The sequence below is a fragment of the Rhipicephalus microplus genome, chromosome X, assembly GCF_043290135.1.
Source record: "Rhipicephalus microplus isolate Deutch F79 chromosome X, USDA_Rmic, whole genome shotgun sequence".
NCBI lineage: Eukaryota > Metazoa > Arthropoda > Arachnida > Ixodida > Ixodidae > Rhipicephalus > Rhipicephalus microplus.
Genome location: NC_134710.1, coordinates 495,110,835 through 495,129,301, shown reverse-complemented (window position 1 = coordinate 495,129,301; position 18,467 = coordinate 495,110,835). Strand labels below are relative to the sequence as shown.

General features: G+C 44.9%; 1 long non-coding RNA gene across 3 annotated transcripts in view; it reads left to right on the top strand.

Annotated features, from left to right (window-relative positions):
- LOC142775129 (uncharacterized) overlaps window positions 1-17,164 on the top strand; it is a 32,127-nt gene extending 14,963 nt beyond the window's left edge. For 2 of the 3 annotated variants that reach the window (XR_012886666.1, XR_012886664.1), the window contains exon 3: window positions 16,525-17,164. This is a non-coding gene — a long non-coding RNA (uncharacterized LOC142775129). Of the gene's footprint in view, window positions 1-11,494; window positions 11,572-16,524 lie in introns of those variants that run through there. The other variant, XR_012886665.1, reaches the window with a different exon arrangement.
- The last annotated feature ends 1,303 nt before the right edge of the window (window positions 17,165-18,467 follow it).

Here is an 18,467-nt window from a genome sequence, read left to right as displayed (position 1 = left end):
GTATCTTTAAGAAAGTAATCAGGGCTAGGTAGTTTGTTACGCGAAATTCTCATTGATTTACATTTAGAAACGTTAAGATCCATGTACCAGAGGTTACACCAGGAAATAATGTTGTTAAGGTCGGATTGTAGACAGGCAATATCAGTATCATTAGTAATTTTACGGTAAAGCACACAGTCATCAGCAAAAGGGCAAACTGGAGAACAAATGTTAGAAGGCAGGTCGTTAATGTATATTAGAAACAGTAAAGGCCCCAGCACAGAACCCTGAGGTACTCCTGAATGTACCGCCACCTCGGGAGAGTCAGTTTCGTTAATGGATACAAACTGCGTGCGGTTAGCAAGAAAGATTCGGATAAACTGTAGTACTTGTGGTTCAATTTTCAAATGACTGAGTTTATGTAATAGTAGCTGGTGATTTACTTTATCGAATGCTTTTGCGAAATCTAGAAATATGCAGTCAGTCACAAAACCTTAATCAAAATATACATGCAGATCGTTAGTAAACGTGACTAGTTGTGTTTCACACGAAAATAATTTCCGGAAACCGTGCTGCGAGTAATGGAAGAACTTATTTGATTCTAAATGCTTAACAAGGTTGGAAAAAATTATGTGCTCAAGAATTTTGCAAGGAACTGAAGTAAGTGAGATGGGTCGGTAATTAGAGGGGTTATGTGCGTCGCCTGATTTGTGAAGGGGTACCAACCGGCCTGTTTTCCAATCTTTAGGCAAGTAACCGTCATCGAAACATTTAGTGTAAAGGCAATATAATATAATCGACATATACTCTTTAGTATTCTTCAGAAATTTTGAAATAATACCGTCAGGGCCACATGAAGAAGACAGTTTCAGGTTGCTGATGACGCCAGAAATTCCAGTTGGATCGAAAACTATACGGTCAATTTGGAAAAAATTTACACACTGAAGATCAGGAAAATTATCTACAACCGGGTTACAAAAAGACCTGGCGAAGCTATTATTTAACAGCGATGCGCAGAGATGGCTAGAAACTGGTACACCGCGATTATCAACCAGGATTATTGTGGTGTCGTTTTTACGCTTCATTATGCTCCAGAACCGCTTAGAATTTGTCTTTAACAGTAACGGTAGAGTTCACTGAAAAAAGGTACGTTTTGCAGTTTGAAGGGCCTTGGTGTAAGATGCGGCTGCTAATTTGTAGGCTGACCAGCGTTGCGGCCTAGTAGATTTCTTGGCAGTACGATAGAGCCTGGCTTTCTTGTTAGACAATCGTTTCAAATAACGGGTAAACCAGGGAGCATTAGTATTACTATAAACGCGCCGCAACGGTATATGTTTGTTGATTAATTGATAGACCTGTTGTTTGAAGGAATTCCATATGTCATCAACGCTTAGTTCTCTATAATGTGGCAGTAAGCTATCAAGAAAAATACAATGTGTGTATATGTGCGGCATTGCACAGAATAAACGAGTTCCTGCTTGGCTACCAGCTGCTGCGTACCTCGTGTCGGCCGGCGCTTCAACGCCGTGGCCTGTGTGCTCACTGCGGCATGTCTGCCGCAACATACATATGTACTGCACGCGTTACTATTGCCGGCTGTCAAACTTCAGTTCTCTTCACCGTTCTCTCTCACTGCACCAATGATGTGATTCGTGGTCTTGACTTCTTGTCTACTCATTCCGCCCTCATTGACTGTTCAGCTGGCATTGTGCAACTTGACCTACCGTGTCCGATTGATCCGCCCAGTCCACCTCAAGGTCCTATGTGCTCTGCTGAACATGTCCGTTTCTCGCTGCAAACTGTGATCTGCATGACCGTAACGCCCTCGCCACATGAATCCGATGTTGTGTGCTCGTACCCATCACACCCATTATCTTGACTCGCAGTGTTACCTTACCACACACTGTTCTAGTGGCTAAGGTACTCAGCTGCAGAGACCCGGAGGTCGCGGGATCGAATCTCGGCTGCGGCGGCTGCGTTTCTGATGGAGGCGGAAATGTTGTAGGCCCGTGGGCTCAGATTTGAGTGCACGTTAAAGAACCCTTGGTGGTCAAAATTTCCGGAGCCCTCCACTGTGGCGTCTCTCATAATCATATGGTGTTTTGAGGACGTTAAACCCCACAAATGAATCAATACATCAATACCGTATACTGTTATTCAGTTACGTGCAAACCACGCCTGCATTTCTGTGCTCAACTTTGTTCTGTGTTCACAATAAGTGCTCCCGCGTGAAATTGCTTTCGCAATGCTCACTCACTCTGACGAATGCGTCATCTCAGCTCTGTCTATCAACGATGTTGGACACTCCAGCTACACACAAGCTCGATCTTCGCAAGCAAGCTCGTCTCCTGACGTTAAAAAATGATCGCGTAAGACCTTTTGCCGCATCAAGTTGACGCACTCTTTCGCGTGCTTTAGTCACGCTGGAATGTATTTGATTTTTGTGATTGTCCGCTTGGTCAAACCAGTGCTGCAAAGCACCGCTTTGACACCGGCGATGCCTCGCCTGTTCATGGACGGCCGTACCACTTATGTCTACCTGAGCGTCACATAATTTAAGCAGAAGTCAACAAAATTCTAGCCAACAACATTATTGAACCATAATGTAGTCCATGGAATTACCCTTTAGTTCTTGGCAAAAAGAAGGACAACACTTGGCTATTCTGTGTTGACTACCAACGTCTCAACAAGATCTTTAAAACCGTTGTCTGCCCACAACCGCGCATAGACGACGCCCGGGATTGTTTTCACGGCGCTAAGTATTTTTCTTCTATCGATCTAAGATCAGGGTACTGGCAAAATGCTGTCGGTGACATGGACCGCGAAAACACCACTTTTGTCACCCCTGATAATCTTTACCAGTTTAAGGTCATGCCCTTCGGGTTATGCAATGCTCCGGCCACCTTCGAGCGGATCATGGACTCTCTTTTGGGTGGGTTTAATTGCTCAATTTGCCTATGTTACATTCACGACAATATCGTCTTTTCACCGACCTTTGAGAAACACCCCGACCGTCTTTTCTTTAAGACTGGCTGTTTTCCGCGATGCCGGTCTCCAAGTGCATTCGTCAAAGTGTCACTTTGGACGCCAGCATCTAACCATGTTGGGCCACCTTAGACTGTGGTGGTGTACGCCCAATATTTATATATTGTATATACCGTGAACACTATGAATATACCATGGTAAAAGTAATCTAAAGAGTGAAAATTTTGTGATTTTCAGCACAGCCAGTTTCGTCCATGCCTTTCCAGAGACATCTGTTCGCGTAATTCGCCCAACCTTTTTCACGCAATATCATCTGTCTCCATGTGCTTTATTTCCTACAACTTTTGATCTTCGCTCTTCCTATTGCAGCTTCATTGGCAGGTACTCGTTAAACAAGGGTAAAATACTCTCGGCCTGTAATATAATGGGAGAGCTAAATAAATCACCCACCAGCGTTTCATTGGAAAGGAACATTTAGAGGAAAAGATACAGCTGGGTAAGTTGATTTAACGTGCACATCAAGCAAGTGAACCAAGTTGACTAAGGGCAATGCCCCACCGTGTTTAGAGCGCTGGAAGAGAGAATGATTACAGAACACCTGTATGTGTGCATCGCTGGATTCCTCAATCACCGGCGGGCATCTCTTGGCCGAGCGGGCATCAGCGCATTGAATACACCCGCTGAAACGGTGCCCAAACAGGCCAATGGGCAGCTATATCATCACCTAATATGGGAATTTGAAAGATATGTAATGGGAAGGGCTGACGTCAATTACGTCAGGCGTGAGTTGAATAGCACTCCACCGAATCTGCAGGGCTGGTACTTGGAGCAGGACAAGGCATTAGACGTAGTGCGCGTGCTCGCTTGCTTAATCGCATTTTGCGTGCGCTGCAGCTCGGACAAGGAAGAAAGGACAGTGACCACAATCTACATGCACAATTTTCTAGCAGATTTCCTCCCGGATATCTCAGCCGCATGCAACGCGAACAAATAAGAGCAAGAAAATGGCCGAGCTTCAAATCAAGTCCCGCAACGCTCGCGAGCGTGCACTGCTGGAGGAGTGCTGACTTTTGTTTTGTTAGGCGATATACAAATCCGGACGCACAAAGTGAGGTCTCATCCCGTCTGAGAGGAAATTATTATCCAAAAAACGAATTGAAGGCTTCTTCGCGACGTATCTTTTGTGTCTTGTTTGTGTTATAATTTATTTCCTGTCATTTCAATTACTCTCGTTGTATGCCGCTATTTCCTGCGTCTTTCGCTGCCATCCATGACACTGCGATCATTGCAATCTCCCTTTCAAAGACGGCAGTCTTTCTTGGGGACCTTAAACGCAAAAACTTTGGTCTGTCTGTCTGTCTGTCTGTCTGTCTGTCTGTCTGTCTGTCTGTCTGTCTGTCCAGTCTTAACAGCATCGGGTACTTGAAACAGCCGACCCAATCCACAGCGCCCACCAATGTTCCTCACGCTTCAGCGTTCATACTTGTGCAATTGTCAAATAAAAAAGCAATCATTGCGCATTTCTGGGGCACCACAACAGCACGTAGATATTCTGCACGTGCGTATTTTACTACAAAAGGCATAAATAAGTAATTTTAAGGACCGTAGTGCTTATCACGCTGCACTGATCATGTAACGCTTGCACGAAATGGCGAGTGTTTCCAACGCTTTGTTAAGACGAGAGGATGGTGGCACCTACCCGTCGTCTTGCGTTCTACACCTTATCACCTCTGAGCTGGGCATGCACACCCGTCTCAGAGCCACGCACTTCGTTTTCCAAAAAAACTGCCAGATGGTGCTCATGTCTCACGTGTGACGTGACTTCATGCGCTCGTTCACCACCGCTGCACGCTCGAGGCACTCTAACGCAGAGCCTCTAGGATACCATTCATCGAGTTTCTTGCGCAGAACATCAAATAAATATTTTGTTCACTCTCTCCCCACACAAGACCCTCGTCTTTCGACGACGTTTGCAGATTACCATGCAGATACGGGGTCTCTTTTTTCACTTTTTTTTTGTTTCGAGCGAGCGTCGTCCAGTTGTCGCTCTGGAAAAAGAAAGTTCTCCACTCGGTTTCCTTTTGTAGTACGTCATTTCATTGACGAATGATTGATTGATGATTGATTTGTGGGGTTTAACGTGCCAAAATCACCATATGATTATGAGAGACGCCATAGTGGAGGGCTCCGCACATTGACGAATGACGATCTCCAACGCTATTAAGGGTTTTTTTACATTGTTGTCAGCAATGAGTGACCCTGTAGGGGCTGCAAGGCTCTCATAGTTTTTCTTTTTCTTGACGATCAGAAAACTGCTCTAAGCGCACAGTTTGCAAAAGCTCTGGGCGCATTTTGCTCTTCGAGATCCGTGCATCCTAATGGTTCGAACACTTCGCTAAATATATAACAGAGACTTGTCACCGACATTTCTACATTGTCAAGTGCCACAGATGGGAACTGTTTCCTGCAGTCAGGTGGAGGGGAAGCAGTGGACCCGTCCAGCTGTTCAATTAGCGAGCAAGTGCTTCTTGGTGTTCCTTTGAAGCGAGAGCAATGACCTCAGGCGGCATGAGCCGGTTACCGAAAAGAAAAGCAGACTGGTGCCGGGTTCAGTGAGGGAGCATTGGCGCACGTGGAAAGCAAAGACGCGTCGGGCGTGCGCTGCGAACCGCATCGTCTTGCAAAGGTGCTACGGCGACCACTGCCGTGAAAGGCGGGTGGCGCTCTCGACGCTGCTAAATGTGTTTATAGCCGCCAAGTCATTCACCGTTTGCTGTCCGTGCATTCATAAACACTTGATTGACGTATTGCCTTCAAGCCCTTAAGGTGTATTTAGTAAAAATGAAAACCTAATGCGCCGTCACAGATGTGTGCCAGCCTTTATCGTGTACGGGGCTTTCGATTAAGGATTCATATATTGTCACGTTGAATTTCATCCGTAAACATGTCAATACTGAATTATCTGAATATTATTTGAAAACTTGACGTGGTCGATTGTCGATTCCAAGTGATCTCCTGTCGGATCTGGTCCCGACCGATCCCCAACACCAGGGCAGCACTAAATGCTGGTTCGCACCCACACCACTTACAATGACAGGCCAAGTAGGCCCCTACGGCTAATATGTATTCCACTATAATAAGTATTCAAGTCAAAACAACTCACTGAAATTTCCGCTTTTAAGGGCCTCTAAACCACAGCAGAGGTGCAAATTTAGCTGAGCTGTTGCATTTGGGAACAAGCCTACGACTAACACCTAGCCATAAAACGTTTTCGACAGATGCCTAAATGGTAAACATACACACCGTTGACGATACAGAAGACACCTTCGCTCGTTTCGCTCTTTTTCTTCTTCGTCTCATCTTCAGGTCAAGTGTTACCTTGCGAGGAGAAAGAGCGATGAGCATGCCTACCTGTGAGTAGGCAAACAGGTCTTGTATGTGACCAGCAGATGACATGTTCCCGTCACTTCCAACACTTAAGAGGATGATGAAACTGCTGAAAGGCACGGCGAGGAGAAGTGATTGATTATTGGAAGTTGCTGGGTGCATGCGGCTCGTGGCACTGCCGCGTTTCGTACTGTCGATCATGACGATCGTCTGAACTTGTGTACTTGATTTGTTATACAGTCATAACAAGTGGTTTAGGGGCCTTTATATGATATGTCTATTTTTTATGTGTGAGATTTATGCTTGGTGTGGTTCAACGCATACCCTCTATAAAAAGGTTTGACTGTGCCGCTGCAGCTGAGCACATTGACACGGTTTCGCTTATCGACAGGTTTTCCATCAGCCAATGTGGTTAGAGAGATTAGGGAGCAATTAAAACAAAAACAGTCCTCTATGACGTGGAGAGAGACAATCAAGGTAAAGGTTATCGAAGCGGAAGCCGACTGCCTACTCAGCGCGCGGAAAAGACAAACGGGCTCGAGATATCAAGAGAAGGGGAGGAGTCCATACTTGGTTCCTATCATCACGACTCTTATCTTTCACAGGAAGCCCACCGCGCTGTGCAATTGGCGTCAACCAATTCATTTGTTGATTCAAGTGACTGCGACACATATTCGAACGCACAAGGCATTCAAAATGTTACTCGTATATGTTTGCCTATCTCGCAAGCATTCGTAAGGGTAAACGCAAATGCCATTTTTTGAGCTCTGCGACACCGTTGTACAGTGTGCCTTTAGGTGGGACAGCGCCTTGTAAAATGAAATAAATAAATAAAACAAAACAATATATTCAGCCCTACACTAAACTGCCTGTGTTCTGTTTAATTGCGTTAGAGCTGTATATAACACGTGCCGCAGTGTCATACATATTTTAAAGATTGCTTGTATGAGGCACTACCCGGGGTGCATGTCTACATGCCGACTACCCTGTCTTTCATCGTGTGTGCACCTTAACCGCACACCACGAAATGGCCTGAAGGAGGCTACCTATGTACTGAAAACAGTTCAAGCAGTTCCTTGGCGCTGACTCATCAATTGGCAGAACGAGGTTTCTCGACTTGTGGCCAAGCTTTTAATGTTCTCATATATGTTGGAAACTTGAGCTATGTGCCATTAAGCCTTTCCTCGCCTTCTCTTCCCGCCTTGAATACTTGTGAAAAGTATGCTTCTAAACACGTGCCTAAAGAATGCTTTACGCACATGCAAGAAAACTTTCATAACCAACTTGGTTGATTTGAGCCCACAGGTTATCCGGACGATATTATTATGTCAAAGGTGGCTAACTCTTTATGGCAGGCAGTCAGCAGGTCGCAGAAGGAGCGAGTGCTGAAAAAGTCCTACTGTAGGAATGGTAATTTTCATTAGCCTGTTGCTATACCGTACTTTCACCACGTTTCCCATCGCCTGAAAGCTATCGGGAGCCAGTGAAACTGCTTTTTACAGTGCTCCGTAAGTTGCTGTCACTGAACAACGTGAGAAAGCAAAAGGTGACGGGAACTTCTGCTTGCACAATTACCCACAGAGACATGTTTGTGGATTGTGTAAAAAAAAGTGGCATGCAAGATTGTGCTCGTCCGTGAAATAAATACGTTGATCAGACGAGAAGGTGCCTCAATGAAAGACTATGACAGTAAAGCACTGTGCATAGATCGGTGAAAGGCTGGCATTGTGGAGATTGCAGATGCCAACTGAGGTCTTGTAAAGTCAAATTGGTCGCTAGGCGCATAAATCAGATGATGCGCGAAATCATCGAGGCGTCAAATATCACTCACTTGACGAATGACTGCGTCAGTACGGTATCTTTGGGACTATCGAAGAAGTGAATGATGTATTTAAATTCGTAATGCCGAGACATTGGATAGGGGCGTGTTTTCTCAGCATGCGTGGTTATCTGTAATTTACTGTTATGTTTTTGTACATCATTTTTTGTATAAGTTCCGGGTTAGTTTCTATGTAACTGTATGAAACGCGATAATATAAAAGCATCATTTGACCGTCAAATGAAGTTATTTGAAAGTTTGTGCTTGTGTTCATTTGTTCAATCTTCGTCTTCTAAGTGGTGTACAACAATGAACAGCTACCAACTGACGCTATCAACTACCGTTATAGTGACTCTTAGAAAAGTGAGAAAAACAAAACAAAACAAGACTCGCTTTCACAGTGTCGCGCAAAGCTGAGTCACTGCAGAGCTGGTTTCAGCTTTTCTTGCTTATGATCAGTCCAGAATGCTTTGGTGGTCATTGAGCATCCTCATGATAATTTTCCATCTTCGACACAAGACAAACCACAACAGCTATGCTGTGAAAATTCTATGGCGATTTCTCTAGCACCGAGTGTAGAGGTGGGGTGAACTCAGCCGTCATGTATTCCTCACTCCCGGAGTGCTTACAAGCGTGGGGACGACGCTATTTCGGGGGAATCGTTGTGGAATCAGAGCCAGTTAGTGAATTGCCTTTTAAATGCGAAACTTTTTTTAGCGAACCTCGAAACGTTTGACCGTATCTATCTATCTATCTATCTATCTATCTATCTATCTATCTATCTATCTATCTATCTATCTATCTATCTATCTATCTATCTATCTATCTATCTATCTATCTATCTATCTATCTATCTATCTATTTATGTATCTATCTATCTATCTATCTATCTATCTATCTATATGTCTATCTACCTATCAAACCAGCCGCCTATGACCTTTAGCTCTCCTGGCTGTTTTGATAATGAGATATATGCCAAATTTGGTATGGCATACCATGACTGTATGGTAAGCATAATTGAGTAGTCGTAACATGAAAATAATGACATATATTTTATGAATGTCAAGATTTACATGTCGTAGTCCTGCTGCTCCTGCTGTGGGTTCGTTTACTTGAAATCGCAGAAATGGTATGGTGTGAGAGGACTGCAGGGCTAACATAAGTGACAGGCCTTCATGTAAAAATTCTGATATGCGTGTCATGTAAGAACCTTACAACAAGCCACGCTCATGATGCACTCGCGTCATTTTACTAGTTTCACATGCACCGAATTTGGTATTACATGACGTAGATGGATGATGAAGATATATGACTGGTGCGAACATGATAATCATGAACATGACTGCATGCCACCCTCATGATGTGCTCGCAGTCGTTTCTCTGGCTTCAAAGACTACAAATTTCGTATTACATGGCGTTAAGGATGACGAAGGTGTATTACCGCTGCAAGCATGGTAAGCATGACATGCGTGTCAATAAGAACATGACTACATACCACGCTCATGCGGGGCTCTGGGCCGTTTCGCTAGCTTCACCTATACCATATTTTGTACTACGTGGCGTTAATGGACGATGAAGGTATATGACTGGCGGAAACATGATAACTATGACATGCGTGTCATGTAAGTACATGACCACATACTACCCTCTTGATGCTCTTGCGTTCATCTCGTTCGCTTCACATATACCAAATATGGTGATATGTGACGTGATCAGAAGACAAAGGTATTTGACTGGTGCAAGCATGATAACCATGATACGACTGTAATGTAAGAACATGACAACAAACCACGCTCTTGATGCGCTCGCGCTAGTTTCGCTGGCTTCACATATCCCAAATGTGGCATACGATACGTGAATGTATGGCGAAGGTATAATACTGGTGCAAATATGACAATAATGACATGTGTGTCAAGAAAAAACAGGACTACATACCACACAAATGATGCGCTCGCGGCCATTTGGCTACCCTTACGTATACTAAATTAGGTATACCGTGAACGGACAACGAAAAAAAAAGCCAGGCTTAAACATAATAAACAAGACATGGAAGTCATGTACGGCATAATTTACGTCTTCCTTGCAATTTTGTGCTGATTTTAAAGTGACATATCAACCTTCCTCATTCATGTTTCGCATATAATTTATATCCACCAAAGTGGGATTTGCCAATTTTTTTACAACGTGAAATATTGTACGATGCATTTGCCACCGCCATTAGCATTTGGCGGCGCGGAGGGGTTTTGTAGGCACGCCTGTGCCATGTATCATCGCAACGGCCAAAATACGTATTAGGATATGAGCAAGTATCGACATGGATCAGGATATATTGCCAGAACTACACGAGTGGAAGGTGAGGAAGGTAACCACTGGAAATAATCACGAAAGACAAAGCGGAAAGAAGCAGGCACGAACAAAAGTCATATCTTCAAAATATGAATTATTGAGCTTTTACTGTACCATAAAAATTGACGACGAGGAGCGGCATAACTATACATGCCTCTACGCTACAACACACGCAATAAACACTTAATATACCGCCGTAGAGGCGAGAGCTCAGGTCGCGAATGATATACTATTTTTTTTTCAGACAGAAGCCGGTCATGAAGCAGAGCAAACACAGCCATTATAGCCAGAGCCTCTGAGCGGTGTTGCTAGAGCAGGCACAATGAACACGTACGATGGTTTCCTTCCTGCCGAAGTCACTGTACGCCGCTCTTTCATCATCTATGCCGATGATGGAGCATCCAAGAGAACAGACGGGCGACGCGAAATACATCAAGCTGCAACACGCTTATATATATATCAATCATTTTATTTTCTTTAGTTAAGGTGGAGTAGAGGATTAAAAGTTCTCTCTCTTTCTCTCTCTCTCTCTCTCTCTCTCTCTCTATATATATATATATATATATATATATATATATATATATATATATATATAGCAAGAGAGAGAGAGAGAGAGTAGGAGTTGACTGCAGATCAATCTGTTCGCCTAGTTTTTTCTGTCACGTTGGATGCCCTAACTTTAGAACTTGAAACAGAATAAATCCTGATGTTATGCAGTGCGCCACAGCATCCCTTGAAGACAGTTGCAAGCAAAAACGCCTTCAGCGGCAGGGTGCTGCCGTGCATGTATATACGAAACGTAGAAAAAATATAGAAGAACACTCGTCATGTAGCAAGTTCGCTATGTCTATGGTTCGATATTAGTGATATTCAACTGTTTTCCTGAACCTTTTCTAAATAACGTTCCTGGAGGCCAAAAGTGTGTTCTGGAGTTTCAATAATATACATAAAATGTTAGATACTTTTTCTTTCCATCAGGTCCTTGTGAACGGAACTGGAGTTACTATGAAATATTTTCATAAAGGTTTCCTCGCATTCACGATCCAACACCAAAGTAAGTAAAAAATCAAGCCACCAGTGGTTGTTTACAACATAAATATTGACCTGTTAGCTGCCGATGTATCAACCTAAACACAAAGACGGGTGTTAGGTTGCTCTACTCTTGCCAAACGAACAATCGACGATAACCTAAGACGAGAATTCTTATACACTTGTTATGTTGATTTATGGCGTATACTGTCCCAACACCACGAGAAATTCATGAAAGCCGCCGTAGTGGTGAGCTCCGAAAATTTCTACAAGCTGGGTCGAAATTTCGACCTATAAATGCGTTAACAATCCTCGAGCATCCTCGACTCAATCCAAGAGACAGCCACTGCGGCCACGATATGTTTCCGAAAGACCCGCTGTGTTGTCCTAAATATTCTGGCGAGCTGCATTGAGTGCCTTATCAACGTCGCTTCTTCAGTGCATGCCCGAAAACCTGCTTGAAGGCAGGATATGGTGTTTACCCACCGTGCCAATAATTGCCTTCTTCGCAGCCTCAATCCTTGTAGGTGTCACTGGCTCAACTCCATGCCCTTAAAGGCCGAAACATTTCGTTTACCAATTGGAAAGGGCATGCTACCAGCGTGAAACCCACTGAAGGGCGGCATGTGTCCAACAGTGTCCAGAAAAGAGAGAAACATTTTTATCTCTCGCCTTCACAATAGACAACCGCACGGGCCCGGGGCGGCCCGAAAGCGCAGGCCCGGCCCGGCTCACGGGCTGGACCGGGCTTGTTGAATCAAGCGATGGGGCGAGCTCGGGCCTTTGAGCTTCGGGCTCGGCTTGAACTGGGGCCTGAGTCCGGTCCCTATTAGACCCAATTCTTATACAAGTCGGTGTAAAAGCGTGAAAAACCTCTTTGACTTTGTTGTTTGAACTTATTGTTAAACTTATTTTAATGGGGGCATCCTAAAACTTACTTCAATGAGGGTATCAAAATGGGGGTATCGTATTTTGTTATCATTCTTTAAACGCGAAAATAAGACTACGTGGTTGCACTGCGTACTTGAGGCAGTCACCTATCACGCCAGTCATTATTTATTCATCATCGTCATCATTATCTTCATCAGCCTGACTACGTTCCTTGCAGGAAAAAGGCCTCTCCCTTGTTCCGCCGGTCAACTCGGTCCTGTGCTTTCGGCTGCCAATTTATACCCGCAACTTCTCAGTCTCATCTGCCCACCTAACCTTCTGTCTCCCCCTAACCCGCTTGCCTTCTCTAGGAATCCAGTTAGTTACCCTTAATGACCAGCGGTTATCCTGTCTACGACGTGCTACATGTCTGGCCCATGTCCATGTCCTCTTCTTGATTTCAACTATGATATCCTTAACCCCGGTTTGTTCCCTAATCCATTGTGCTCTCTTCGTGTGTCCTAAGGTTACACCTTCTATTTTCCTTCCATTGCTTGCTGCGTCGTCGTCAATTTAGGCTCAGCCCTCTTTATAAGTCTCCAGGGTTCTGCTCCGTAGCTAAGTACCGGCAAGAGGCAGCTGTTATATACCTTCCTTTTGACAGATAGTGGCAATCTACCTGTTATGATTTGAGAATGCTTGCAGAATGTGCTCCACCCCATTCTTATTCTTCTAGTTACTATAGTCTCGTGGTTCGGCTCCACGGTTATTACCTGCCAAAAGTAGACATAGTCTTTTACAACTTCAAGTGCACTATTAATTTTTTCAAAGCGCTGCTCACTTCCGAGGTTCTAGATTACTTTCATTTCCTGCAGATTGATTTTAAGAGCTACCTTTCAGCTCTCATTGTCTAACTCCGTAATCATGAGTTGCAATTCGTCGCCCGAGTTACTCAGCAATGAAATGTAATCAGCGAAGCACAGATTACTGAGGTACTCTCCATTGCTGCTTATGCCTAACTGTTCCCATTCTAGGCCTCTGAAAACCTCCTGTAAGCACGCGGTGAACAGCATTAGGGAGATTGTATCCCCCTGCCTTGCACCTGTCTGGTTTGGTATTCTGATGCTTTCTTTATGAAGGACTACAGTAGCAGTTGATCTCACGTAGATTTCTTACAGGATATTTACATATGCTTTGTCGACGCCCCAATTCCGCCGTGTCTGCATGACTGCTGATATTTCTATTGAATCAAATGCATTTCACAATCAATGAAGGCTGTGTATAGTGGTTGGCTATATTCTGAGCATTTCTCTATTCCCTGATTGATAGTATGAATGTGGTCGATTGTTGAGTAGCCTGTTCGAAATCCTGCTTGTTTCTTTGGTTGATTGAAATCTAATGTCTTAATTCTGTTAGCACTTACCTTTGTAAATAGCTTGTATACTACGGAGAGCAAGCTGATCGGCCTGTAATTCTTCAAGTCCTTGTCGTCTCCTTTCTTACGTATTAGGATGATGTTGGCATTCTTCCAGATTCTAGTACTCTTCCCGTCAGGAGACACCTCGTAAACAGGGTCACTAGTTTTTCTAGCTCAATGTGTCCTCTATCTTTCAGCAGATCTGATGTTACCTTATCCTCACCGGCAGTTTTACCTCTTTGCATACGCCCTAAAGCTTTTCTGACACCTTTTAGTATTACTGGTGGGGTGTCATCTGGGTTAATGCTAGTTCTTTTATTAGGGTCGTGGTTGTGTTGGCTACTGTAATCTCTGTAAAACTCCTAAGCTGATTTTACTATCCTATCCATATTGATAGTTACTTTGCCTTCCTAGTCCGTTAGTGCATACATCTGGTTTTTGCATATCCCAAGTTTTATCTTCACTGCTTTGACGCTTCCTCTGTTCCTCAGAGTGTGTTCAATTCTCTCCATGTGATGCCTTGTTACATCGGATAACTTACGCTTATTATTCCACTTCGAAAACTCTACCAACTCAATTTTACCTGTTGTACTATAGACTTTCATGTTTGAAACTTCTTAATGAGATTCTTTGTTTACTGGGACAGCTTGACAGTCTCCTGTCTAACTACTGTGTCTTAAACGTCCACTGCACACTTCGTAATATTACTTAGATTATCATTCATTGCGTGAACACTGAGGCTGTTTTCCTCGATAAGAGCCGAGTACCTGTTTTGAAGCGAGACTCTGAATTCCTCTACTTTCCCTCTCATTGCTAGCTCATTGATTAGCTTCTTGCGTATCAGTTCCTGTCGTTCCTTCTTCAAGTATAGGCGAATTCTGGACCATATACCACTCTATGTTCACTGCATCGTACCTTGCCAGGCACATCCACATTCTGCACGATGCCTGGATGTGCACTCAGTGTAAAGTCTCTCTTGTTCTTCTTTTCGCCGTTAGGGCTCCTCCATGTATACTTACGGTTCACCCGCTTTCGGTAGAAGGTATTGAAATCCATAAATTATTGCGTTCTGCAAATCCTACTAGTAGCTCCCCTCTGCCATTTCTAGCACAGATGGCATAATCTCCTACTGCCTAGTCTCCAGCCTGTTTTTCCCCCTACTTTTGCATTGAAGTCTCCCATCAGTATAGTATACTGCGTTTTTACCTTACTCATTGCCGATTCCACATCTTCGTAGAAGCTTTCAACTGGCGCGTCATCATGGCTGGACGTAGGCGCGGAAGTCTGTACCACTTTCATCTTGTATATCTTATTGAGTTTAATTAGATAGCTACTACCCTTTCATTAAGGCTAAAGTATTCCTCAATGTTGCCAGCTATGTTTCTGTGGATAAGGAACCCCACTCCCAGTTCTGTTCTCTCAGCCAAGCACCTATAGCAAAGGACGTGCCCATTCTGTAGCCCTGTATAGGCCTCATATGTCTTTTTAATCTCACTGAGTGCTATTACATCCCATTTAATGCCCTCTAGCTCCTCAAATAGTACAGCTAGACTTGCCTCACTAGATAATGTTCTAGTTTTGAACGTTGCCGTGCTCAGAATCTAATGGTGGCCTGTCCGCATCCAGAGATTTTTAGCACCCTGTGCTGTGTTGCAGATCTGGCCACTGCCACGGTCAGTTGCTTCGGAGCCGCTTGGAACTGAGGGCCGTGAGTTAATTGACGTATAGATGTGGGAGGTAGTGGCCAGGGTGGCCAGGGTGGCTAGGGTGGCCACCCTGGCCACCCTGGCCTCTACAGAGGAGGCCACCCTGGCCTCCTCTGTGTTTCACGAGCGTTAAGCTCGTGAAACACAGAGGAGCTTAAGAAAATTCTGATGGAAAAAGAAAAATAGCAGTTTTTGCCTATGTACACAAATTGGCGCATGGGCTGAAAAACGTAGGCTCAAGGTATGGTGTCGACGTTCCTTTTTCCGCCAAACATAAGATAGGTCGCATTTGCCCGATGGTTGATAACGCGCTGAGGAACAAACAAGCCAAAGGGAGATGCACTTTGAATCGTAAGAACAAGTACATCGCATGCGTAAAAAAGCTCTGTATTCAACTTCATTATCGTGTGGTGGGGAGTACGTGGGACAAACAAAACGATGTGTGAATGTTCGTTTAAAGGAGCATGAGTTATCTCTTCAAGGGATTGCGCAACTTCATCTGCCGGAACATGCAGGTCATGTGGTTGTCGTCCCATTTTTGAGAGAACCACCATCATCTTCAAGCATCCTAACCAGCTAACCAGAAAAATCACTAAGGCATATCATATAAAGATTAGGGGTAACAAGTGCGTTAGTGAACTATCCGTTACACAGCATGAAAAAGAAATAAGTTATTTAGGCCACTCTTGTTTTTTGCCATGAGTGTGACAACGCTACCTCGGTGCACCTCGTATTCAGAGCATGCTGTGATGTAGGCTGCCAGTACCTATATATATATATATAATTTTCACCCCGTTTTTTTCCAATAAACAACAGTTGTGAGTCAGCGCCGTCTTTTCTTTTCTCTTTTGCTCCTACCCTGCCCTGTATTTTTTCTGGTGTTGCGCTGTAAGTTCACGATGGATCCTGTTACAAAGCAGTAACGAAGTCCTTGCGCCAGCTGCCCACAAGCGTGCCTTCCCGTCATCTGGAACACTCTTTTACAGGGTACGGGTTTGTCACCTGCACCGGCTTTGTCTCAGCTGTGCGCTTCGCCAGCGGGGCAGTGGCTACGATCGGGCCCCTCTGGACTGTGCGGAAGGCAAGTTGTGTCCTGTAGGAGCGACTCCCGTGAATTCCTCCTGCGTGGTCACCTCCGAGTCCCTGCGCGTGTGCCACGTGTGTCGGCCACGTGCGTCTGCCACGTGCGTGAAGGAATATTTGTCTTGTGTTGTGCTCTCCATGAGTGGTTGGTTCCCCGAAGTGACATTCCACAGTTATCTTCGGAACTGCACGGCGAGGCAGCGGGAGCAGCCCGCCAGAAGGAAACAGGAAGAGTCGTCGTTCGGACGTTACTGCCCGACGTGTTGCAAATAAACGTCAACTTTTCCTCTACGCCGGTCCCTCTGCCTCAGCTTTCTGGAGTTCTGAACGTCCCCGTGGCCTGCGGAATGACGACCACCACCCAGCTCCACGCTACCCATTGGGTCCGCTGCGGCCAGAAACGCGGCTCGTAACAAATGGATGGCAGCGACGGGATTCTGCTCACGCCAAGTCACAACAAGCTCGGGCCAGCGTCGGGATCGTCTCCGCCGAGATCATGGCTGCAGGGTTTGGTGAGTGCATGACTTTTCTTCACTGAGATTTTACCAGGCTTTATTTTAGAGTTTTGTAGGAAAGGTGGTAAATTTCGATAACTACTCTACGTGTACCCGTGCATGGGAGCGTAGCGCCCTAGTAGTAGTGAAGTTAGCAGCACTTGCAGCAACTATGAATCTGAAGACACAGAAAAAACCACTTTTGCTAGAGTTAGCTAAAAGTTCAGGTTTGGATGTTCGTGAACAAATGAGAAAGCCAGAGAATATCGAGGCCATTGAGAACCTTAAGGCCGACGACGACGAGCTCTCAGAGTGCCTAGAGCTGATAGACGAACGTGAAAGGTGCAAAGCTGAAGAGAGAATTTAGAAGCTCATACGCGAAGCAGCAGAAAGGGATCTTGGGATGAAGCGCCTTGAAATTGAGCTGCTCAATGCTCGAGGTAATAGTGAAGGTAGTGAAGCGTCTAGTGGAGTAGAACGGAAGTCGTTCAGGACGAAAGACCTAATGCAACCTTACCGCTCCGGAGAGGACATGGATCTGTTCTTGGTAAATTTCTAGCGCACATGCGAGAAGGCGGGTGTTACCAAAACGATGTGGCCGCAGTGCTTGCTTACCCTACTACCCTGTGAGGCTGCCGAGGTTTTATCTCGCTTGACAAAAGAGGAAGCAGATGATTACGACGAAGTTAAGTCGAGCCTGCTAAAAAAGTATAGATTGTCGGCGGAAGCATTCAGGCAAAAGTTCTGGAACGCCGTAAAGCGGAAAGACGAGTCGTATGCTGATTTCGCATACAAGTTAATGTCTAATATGAGGGAGTGGCCCAAGAAGCCTAAAGCGTTCCAGCATAAAGAGCAAATCGTGGAGTGCTTCGGACTCGAGCAGTTTTACCGTCGTTTGTTCCAAGACGTTAGGCTCTGGGTGCAAGACAGGGAGGAGGTAACCACTGTGTCGAGGGCCACGGAGCTAGCGGAGGGTTTTGTTTCGCGCCGCGCGCTTGATAGAAAAGAAATTCCCCAGTGGGAGGGCCAGATCATAAAGGCAACTGCTTGGAAGGGACATTGAGTCCGAGATAATCGAGAGTGCAACACTGATCCCGAAAAGCAACGGGAGGTAAATAGTGAGACCATGGTTAAGAAAATGCACCAAAGTAGTGCGTTTGAAAAGAGGCGACCACTTGTGTGCTTTAAATGTCACAAGCCAGGTCACATTGCGGCCGTCTGCAAGACTACAAAAGTTGTTTGCCTCTCAGTCGACCGCGAGAGGGAAAACATGCGACTGCTGTAGCCATATATCAGAGAGCTCATAGTAAATGGAAAAGAGTGTCTCGTGCCGTGGTATTCGGGAGCGACAG